Genomic DNA, 9,900 nt, shown 5'->3' on the forward strand with positions numbered 1-9,900 from the left:
ACGCGCCAGATGCTCGGGTGCAACTGGTGCCCCACCAACTTTGCCCAATTTCACGACATTCTTTCTAGCTTCTCGGGTTACCCCAGAAAATTGTTGTGGATCCTGTTCCTTGCCCAATCTTGGTCTTTGTGGAATGTGCGCAATAAACTTGCCATTGAAAAGAAAACTATTGCTAACCCAGCTGACATTATTTTCAAAATCATCATTTTCTTGCAGCTGTGGAGCCTAAAATGCAAGTCAAGAGAAAAGGAGGGCTTAAGCTGGATGGCACGCGAGCTAAGGGAGCTGTACGCGGCGCTCAAGCCAACGCCGCCGTGAAGGAGTAGGCCGTGCCACGGAACGGGTACCTGGACGGTCAAGACGGCTGGGAGCCTTGCTATGTTCTTCTGTTGCTTGTTCCGTTGTTATCGCTGGAACTTTTTATCGTAGGCGCTTCGCTATGTGTGGCCAAGCTGTAATGCCCAGCTGATGTATCTGAATTGCTACTTTTGTGGCTTTATTAATTTAAAGTCGGGCAAATGTTTGCCTATTATCTAAAACAGTTAACAAAGAACCTAAGTATGCGTAACAGGTGCATTATGTACAACCTCATTACTAACTACACTAGGGATACACACCCTTGACACAAAAGATATGTCTAGAAGCCTCTGCGAGCAAGCATAAGTACACCACTACATGATTATTGGTCATATGAACATCACCAAAAACAAGATGAACTGGCATGGCGCCGATCATCACTCCATCCTATGAACAACAGAAGAAGCCAGTTCAGGCGGCACTGTAGCGGGCATGTTTCTTGCAGTCCCACAACACCTCCATAGAGTTTCTCTCCCTGTACGTCTGCATTTGGAAGTCGTCGTTGTTGTACCCGAGCGCGTCGCTGACTTCCACCTCGCTTTTGAAGGCGAATTCCTTCCGGCCCTTGAAGATTGGGACTGTTAACCGTCCACTCGATCCGTTCTCTCACCATTCACCCATCATGATACGCGTCCTCACCACGTGCTCCTTGATTGAGTTTCTTCATCGTAGTAGTAGCTCCGTGGCTAACCGACACTTGGAGCGACCTGAGGTCATTGGCGCTCACCTACACATAGAAGTGTCGCACCATGTCCACAGGACGGTGCCCGATGACTACATGATGCCCCCTATGCATCCTAGGTGTGTTTAGCTCGTCCACAGCAGGCACCCATGGATGGTAAATCTCGCCCGAAGGATTACCTTTGCTAGCAGCGGCATCGGCTTGACGTAGTTCCCCAGGAACTGGTAGTTCCTGCAGTGTGGCAATGTACAGGATTACTGGCAATGTATGCCAATGACAAGACAGTGATCACCATGTCCATGCCCATGTTGATGGACATAGTAGCGACCAGTTCGTGGCATGGACTTGCATGTAAATGCCAAGTCGGTGATCACCACGTCATGGCGCGGTCACTACCATGCTGGCCGACGGTGCCTACATCTAGTAGCACTTCAATAAGCAACTAGATTTAGATGTGCGCCTTGGCGCACGATCCCGTTGAAATCGTGCTAATACAGACTTTGTATAAATAAAGACAATAAAAACCATAATACATTGATTACAATTACTATGATGTCCTAAATGTCAATGAGGATGCAATTGCATATGTAATAACTATATTTATAAGGCAACTCAATGAAAGGCACACAACATTCCATCTGAAGCTACTAAATTAATTATAATTTGAGACAACATTCCCTCAGTAGCTTTTCAAAAAGATACATGTGCCTCAGATTCTCTCAAAACAGATTCCTCAGTGTAAGCAGTAAATAACAAAGCCACAAGCGCACGCAGATAATGGTCTTGAATTTTCTCAATCTCACTATCAGAGGTGCAAGAACTGAATAATGCCCAGTCACTAATCTTGCGCATCTCCTTCTAGCAATGTGTCAAACAACAAGCTCACAACGCTGAACTCAAGTTTTCATGTACTGAACCAGAAAAGGCAAGAATATGCTAAATATGCACTTCCCCTTCCACTTCCAAGTGACACCATCTCTGCAGCAACTCGTGCTCTAGAGAAGGAAGAAACAAGTGCTAAAATCACTTCATCGAAGCTGATGTTTAGGACAAGCTTGTCAACAAAAGTAATGAACTGCTGATGTTTCAGGTTCTGCATCAACAGAATTAACCATATTATGTGCTTTTTTTTTGCACAACAGTTCAAAGGGATAATTCTTCATGAACTTTGCGCAATTCTTCTGTATCACAGCCCAAGCTCGATCTTGAGGAGTAGCTATAACATGGCAAGCAAAAATCCTGCAGTGAAGAAAAAGGTTGCACATGACATAATTTAACATAGACAAATATGTCAGCATCAACACTTAATAACAGAGAAATGGTGGCATCAATGATCCATAGAGAGTACATGCTCTTAGCAAAAATACATGCATTGGATTTATGTCTGATCTAAATCAAAGATCCAAATAGAACACATCTTTTTAGCAAAGATAGCAGCATTAGAACTATATAGATTCTCATAATTAATCATCACTAGGAAATAATTATGAAGGATACAATACAATGCAACACCTGTGTAAATAGTTTTTCCTATTAGTAATCAATAACTATCCTAAATCAGAATCTCTGCAACCTGGAGCTAACATTTTTATGATGGCTTGTCACTGAATTTTATGGCATCCTATTTTCTTTTAATAAAAATAGCAAGAAAGGAATTGATTCAATCAAAACTAATGAGACAACTACCTCTCCAAAGCTTTCACTTACAAAATTTGACGACCGGTGCAATTCTTTTCCATATTCGATTTTGTTGAATTGGGTTTCTGATCTAGCCACTGAAGGTTACTTTATTGTATGGGAACTGCAGATCCTGAGAACCTATATCTTGATGGTAGGTTGGTGCCATACTTTCTTTGGGCAAAATCTACTTGGATAGTTATGCTCATTACTGATTAACTTGGCTCCATTATCTATCTTATGTAGCTATAGTAATGGAAGTCTATATTTGTGTCGTCACTTAGGGCTTTTCTTCATTACAGTGTATACCATTGAGCTCCTTCAAGGATAGGCGATGAAGCAAGTAAACAAAAAATCGAACAGGGTTTTAGAAACATATATTAAATCATATAAGGCTCCAATAAACTATAAATCCAGTCTATAAACTATAAAAGAGTCTATAGCTTTAACACTCCAGACTATAAATATAGGCAACAAACTATTTCATGGCTAAGGAAGGATAGTTAAAAATATATCAAAACTAAAATGAAAAAAAAGGAACCACAAATGCAGACCACTGCACTTCAAACATGCTAGGACCAAACTGCAACCAAGCAGCAGATCACCGCCAGTGACAAAGGTATATTAGTGCCACTTCTCAGTTGCCACCAAAATTGTATACATAATTATATGTAAAAAAAAAATGGTTTCAGGAGACTGCTAGGTGCTAGGACACACTGAAAGCTCTTTAATAACTAAACTAAATGAAGATATCCATTGCCAAATAACTCTATAAGATACCTGGTAAGGCTAAAGATCCGGTCCTCATCTATCAATGGAAAGAATCACCAATGGTGGCGTATCTCCAGACTCCAAGCGTGCCCTGAAGATTCTGCCTCCTGTAAATATATGACATAAAAGTGATGTCCTAAGAATCTGCACTCTTACCCAAGAAATTATTAAAAAACAAAGTGACATTATTATATGTTGATGCACATAATCTCACCTTTGGAATTTTGAAGTCGTGACTTAGTTCATAAATATTAAAGAGATAGACTATTGCCATGAGGTGCTGAATAAAGTGCGCAACCCAAAATCAAAAACTTCCATGGTTTGTACATGAAACAGGTAGTTTAAAATGCAATACAGGCACTTCAGTTTATAGTATGCGATAAAATGGAGATAATGTAGATGCAGTCCGGGTACTCAAGAATACAAGTCACACGGTGAGTTGCTACTCAGCAATCAAATCATTTTTCTAGAGAAAGAAAAGGCCATTTACATGTGAAAGAATTATATTGGCAGAGTAGATGATAGAATGTTGTTACACGAAAAATCAAATAGCTCATTGTGAAACATTTTTAAAGCCAACATAATCAGCTTGACATGAATGTTGTCACATCAAGAAAAAAAATGCAGTTTCGACAATACTAAATCTGTGTTTTATCTAAACACTAAAGTTTATAATTATTCGTAACTGGCAATTCACATTTGATAAAATGTAGTGGATCAACCGTGGCTGGGAGCAGCTTGTTTGAACCAAAATATAAAAAGTAGCCTGACCTGATTAACAAAAAAGGAATATATAAGCATAAGATTATACTGCAGTATGCTTTTAGTGGATATAGCTCGACAATTTTCACTCCAACATAGAAGATCTTAGTTACTTGCTAGAAGGCTACTCCACTCGTGAAGGCAGCTAAAAGGTGAATCTCTGTGCATGTGAATCGAAACACTTTTGAAATCATACTTACATTTTAGCATTGTCAGCTGCTACTACTAAATTTTGAAATATACTGTCAGAATGTTCAATCATAATTGCTACAGGTCTACATCCACAAATTTCTAATAAATTTAATGCTAGGGAAGCAAGGGAGACGAGTTACATTGGCGATGAACTCCAGTAGTTGTCATGTAGCATTGCAACAGCCTGAGGCCTCCATGTGCTTCCCTTCCATCAGCTAGTAAGCAATCAAGGGAAAGTTTTAATAATGCATTCGTGCTCCATGAATACCAGCAAATATATACCCACAGTTTGGTACCCGACAGAGTACTCTATTGATACAGAGAAGGCTAAGCAGAGTGCACTCACCACGAACGGACAACGAAAGCAGCGTTGGACAATTAGAGAACCGAGAATATATCAAGGGAAAATATCAGAAATATATGGAAAAAGATAGCGAAAAGAGAACATTCAGTACCCACGTTTTATCAAATAGCTAGTGGCTGTTGAAGTATTGAACTCGTCCTCTCACATGGCCATGTTTCATTGAATAAAGAAGCTGGTGAAAACTTTTACCGCGAGGGAAATAACCATCAACAGTTATAATAACACACTATAATTTAGATTTTAGGAATAAACTTCTTGTAATTTTGTCATCAAAATAGAATGCACAAGAAATTTAATAGAACAAACTCATCTATTGGTTTATCTGGATTAAACAACTGTCAGTTATAAAATCTGATGGTAAAAAGCAGAGCATGCAAAATTCAGAAATGCAATTCTAAATATGATGGATCGAACATGTAAGATTCAATGAAGTTTGATATCACTATTTACTTATGCTACATGCTGACGTGACTGCAATAGAGGCGACAATAAGATTTAAAAAACAGAAAGTGACAATTAAAGATCAGGAAGAGAGTTTGGCATATGCAGAGTTTCAAATCATTGAAGCTGACGAGCTATGAAAGAAGCTAATTTCTTTATATCAAATCAAAAACAATTCTGAACTTAATTTGTTTAAATCAAATCAAAAACAAAGACCAAAATATTATGTATATTTCTATCTTGGTACTGATTGGGCTCTTATGTGGACGAACTAAAAGGGAATGTAGAGTATTTTGTTGGGCTGGACCCCTTCTGTATGGTATCTAGTTTTGATTGTACATTGTAACTTGAGTATAAGAAGATATGTGTAAACCATTTCAGATACCATACGTGCTTCTGATTTAGGTCTTCTTCTTGATCTGTACATCTTGCTGAGCCTAAGCTTCCGGAGCTTTCTGTGACTGCGCCCTGACTCTACGAACGTTTTACGGAAAACTTGAATTAGGACAATAATAAGAACTAAATGCTACTCCAAATTATCGAAACAAAATTGTCGTTTTTAAAACTGTACCAAATCGTTTACTCAAGCTTTACTGTGCTTAATGCTATGGCTGACACATAATGATGGACAGGACATACCTTATAAGCAAATGATGGCCAGGAAATACCTTATAAGCAAATGAGCGGGCGGTACACCTTGGCTCGATATCCTCATCTTTTTCTGAGGCAACATCAGTCTACACTCCACATGTGATTAGGTAAAGGATAAATTTTCTATATAGGATCAATGGTACACTGCCATATAAAGGTGTGATAAAGCCTGATACAACTTGATTACATCTACTCATGCAAATTGAGAAATTTGCGTGTGATAAATATCAGGATGGAAACATAACTTCACATCGTGGGAAATGCTGAAAAGGGATTTGCACAGATGTGACAAAAGATCTTTTTCTTATTAGATGAGCAATGGAATTGTACATGAGTAGATACTTAATATTGGAAGAATGCAACCGATGCAAATTTGCAGCAAGTTCTCTATATAATTCAACCAATAGCTTCCTGGACAAAAACAAATACAAAACCCAATCTTAAGAAACGATATATACCTGTCACTCAAGAATTTCATTTTACACTTGGAACCATTTTCCATAGGCATCTGATTCAAGCAGCCCTTCCACCATGAACAGAAAATCGACCTTATGAGCATGGCATGATGAATGAAAACAGGTTGTAACTTAGATTAGGTACAAAAATATTTATATTGCAAGGTAAATTTGGTAATCTGTAGATAGAAATAAGACGGTTTACGAAGTTCAACACCTCTCCTGCGGCCACATCATTAATCATGTGGAAGCATACGGATGCAATATTGCAATTGATTCCAAAGCAATTCAGTAGCAACCTGTACAAAACTAAAAGAGCACCAAATTAAACAAGGAAAGTGGGGATTGCCAAGAGAATGAAGAGAATGGGTAAAAATGGCATGCGCAAAGGTGATGGATTACTACAAGTAAGTGAAAATAGATGGCCATGAATGAGAAAGAACTAAGGGGAGATCAAACCAATGAACTTGCTTCATAAACAGAATCTAACCTCCTCAGCCCACCTGTAGGCGTCCTCATTGTTTGCGGCTAACATCGATTTCTTGGCATTTCCACCTCTTTGCCTATCATCTAGGACCAGGCAACCTAACCAGAAAATAGCAACTGAAAATAGCCGAAATAAATCGAGTCAGACTTCATTCTCGCGCATAGGCAATATTTTTTAAAGCATATGCACTTCTAAGTGTCGCATAGCATATAAATAAAGGCAAAGAATGCAAATCTGAAAAGGATAAATCAACTCTTATGTAAACATTTGACAAATAGCCAGTGGCTTATGCGGCTATGCATTTGATATAGCTGAAAAGTATCAGATATTCAGATGCATCTTAATAAGTTACCTAGAGATAATTTGTTGGCATCCTAAAGGACTCCTGCTCTTCCTGTTGATCAGCACAACAACCCTGATCTTGATCAGCGAAAAAGACACTGAAATTATCTAGTACTTCTCAAACGGCTGAGAGATCTATACATATTATTTGATGGGTGTCTCAAACAATAAAGCACATATTATTTTCCTAAAAGTTTACTCATGCATATCATTAGTGCTAGCTTACACATGAAAGTCTAATATCAAACGTGCAAGTTGCACAAATGGGAGTCGCAGCTAAATTCAACAAAATTAATCTTCACTTGTGGTCTGCTGAAACCACCACACCCGAGACCCATATACAGTTCAACAATTTGGATGTACTAAAACTAAGTAAATAACAATGAATCTGTTACAAATATCCCACATGTATCAAGATGGGCTGAACCAACCTTGAAGACCTTGTTGCCTTACACGTGCATACTTTGAGCACGTGATGGATGGCAAGCCCATACAGTTACCAGAGATGAACTTCCCCAATTCTTTGTTGTTGATAGTCACACAGTTCACGGCAATATACAGAAAGTGAAAAAATACACAAAGGCTCACCGGTGCGACGGTTGGGGGAGGCGACGTCGACTTCTCCCTCATGCTCGCCCCGCTCGTCCGACAGCTGGCTCGACGCCTTGGTGTTGTTGGCCTTGCTCCTACTTTCGAGCGCCGCAAAGGAGGAGCTTGATCCGCCGCCACCGCCGGATGGCGCAGCTCCCGCCAACCACCAGCCCTATGACGGATAGCAATGGCCAGCAGATAAGATCAATGAACACGCCATCAAGTTGACATTTTGACATGTGAATATGGCACAAAGTTTGATAGGGAAAAATAATGAAAATAACAATCAAGTGTTATGGGCTATATACCATATGAACAACGCCCTTGTCAATGATCCCGCCCAATCCCCACAGCGAGGCAAAGGTGGTGAGGCTGCGAGCGGATGCCATGGATGAGATCTCGAGCAGCCCTCGGTCGCTGATGTTGCAGCCCCAACAACGTAGTAAACTTCAGTAACGACCAGTAGCTGACCAGTAGCTTGGATTTTATTCATACACCTTATATGCGTATACACAAAAGCAAGTGCACAAGTAAAAATGAGAAATTAAGGGAAGTGGAAGAGGGGAGGATACAAATAAAGAGGAAGAGATGGTTCAGTACCTAAAAATGGAAGAGGACTCCGATCCCAGTAGGCCGCTGCTCGATGTAGAGGTTTCAGGGATGCTTCCTCCTCTCTCTCCCGCATCATCCGCCGGTGCTGAACCTGCTGTCCTCGCGGCGATGCGAAGACACGCGGTTATGGGGCGAGCGGCGGCCGAAGGCGAGCTCCCGGCCGCGGCCAAGGGCGGCGCCCCCACTTGTGCCGACACGGCGCTCGCATCCTAGGCGGCCCAGCGCCATCAAAGAGAGAGAGGGAGAGGGAAGAACGGGAGGAGAGAGGTGGGAGGCTGAGGTGCATCGAGGAGGAGGGGTGGAGGCGCTGGCCCATAGGAGGAGCCGGAGGATGGGGCGCGAGGGGAGGGGAGGACAGGGCGGCCGGCCAGGAAGGCGGAGCGGCGCCAGCCGCCTCTCGCGAGCAGCACGCCAAGGGAGGACGCGAATGCGGCTAGGGTTTCCTCGGGAACCGCTTTTATACCGGCGTGGTAAAAACAACGGACAGCCCAAATTCACTGAGGTAAGATCAATGGCTGAGAGGCTCTGATCGCTGTGAAGCCCCCTATGGGGGGCATCGTTTATACCTTTAGATTAACCACTCGTCCTACTATATCAAGACAAGACATCACCGACCAGGCGACCACTCGTCCTACTATATCAGCAAGTAATCAAGTAATCCTTGAAGACGAGGCCTGAAGGTGTTTTAGAAACTGTGCGTTCCACCGAGGCAGCCTAACATATCGAAGAGGCAACTATTTTTTTTGGAAACTTACAGGCTGAGTCTGGTCAGACTCAGAGAGTGTGCTGACCTGCCAGACACGATATTCAAACCTGACGCGCTTGAAACATCCGCGTCGTGCGACGCCGACCAGGTGGCCACGTGTACAGCGCCTCACAGACCCACGTAGATACATATCCTACGTACGTACCCCGATCGATCTATTGGCGACACCGCTGACCACTCACTCTCGCAGTGAGCTTGCCCGACCGCGTACGTACGTGACGCCCTGCCTGGCCCATCGGTGGCCGCCCAAAGTGGCAGGGCACGACGCCGACCGACGACCGCGGACACGTGCACGCGCACCCGCCGGCCGTGAGCGCGCTCGAGCACGACGGCGACGCGCACCGCCGGCCGCGCAGGTGGCACGACGGGCGATGTTGCCGCCGCGCCAGCCTACCTGATCGATGGCCGGTCGTCGTCGGTCTGCGGACTGCGCGGCGGCGAAGACGTGCGATGCGACGTGAGTCGCGCGGCCGAGCCCCTGCCCTGGAATCTACGCACTTTTGGCCTGGCCTGGTCCACGGGCGCAGTGGACGCACGTACGTATCGTTCGATGGTTCGATGCACATGCTGTTCGCGGCCGGCCACGTTTGGGATATGGCCGCCTTTCTGTTTCCGTTTGCGCTTTTTCGATTGATCGGTCGAGGAGAGAACGTACGTATGGTCTCTGTGCGTGCTCACTCCACACGCGAGCAACGATATAGGGAGTCGTGGCATGAAATGGCACCATCGATCATGTGTTTTGGCAGCCGG

General features: G+C 42.9%; 1 long non-coding RNA gene across 8 annotated transcripts; it reads right to left on the bottom strand.

Moving 5' to 3' along the window:
• Window positions 1-1,671: 1,671 nt before the first annotated feature.
• Window positions 1,672-7,878, bottom strand: LOC124646581. 8 transcript variants are annotated; one of them, XR_006986376.1, is made up of 10 exons: window positions 7,770-7,878; window positions 7,192-7,233; window positions 6,843-6,955; window positions 6,570-6,661; window positions 6,356-6,445; window positions 5,637-5,983; window positions 4,901-4,987; window positions 4,582-4,656; window positions 3,497-3,594; window positions 1,672-2,278 (listed from the first exon to the last, which is right to left on the bottom strand). It is a non-coding gene; the product is annotated as an uncharacterized LOC124646581 (long non-coding RNA). The 8 variants fall into 8 exon arrangements; XR_006986382.1 differs by having other exon boundaries at window positions 4,901-5,720; window positions 5,915-5,983; window positions 6,570-6,651; window positions 6,856-6,955; window positions 7,770-7,867; XR_006986379.1 differs by having other exon boundaries at window positions 4,901-5,720; window positions 5,886-5,983; window positions 7,770-7,867.
• Window positions 7,879-9,900: the final 2,022 nt, after the last annotated feature.

The sequence above is a fragment of the Lolium rigidum genome, chromosome 4 (assembly GCF_022539505.1).
Source record: "Lolium rigidum isolate FL_2022 chromosome 4, APGP_CSIRO_Lrig_0.1, whole genome shotgun sequence".
NCBI lineage: Eukaryota > Viridiplantae > Streptophyta > Magnoliopsida > Poales > Poaceae > Lolium > Lolium rigidum.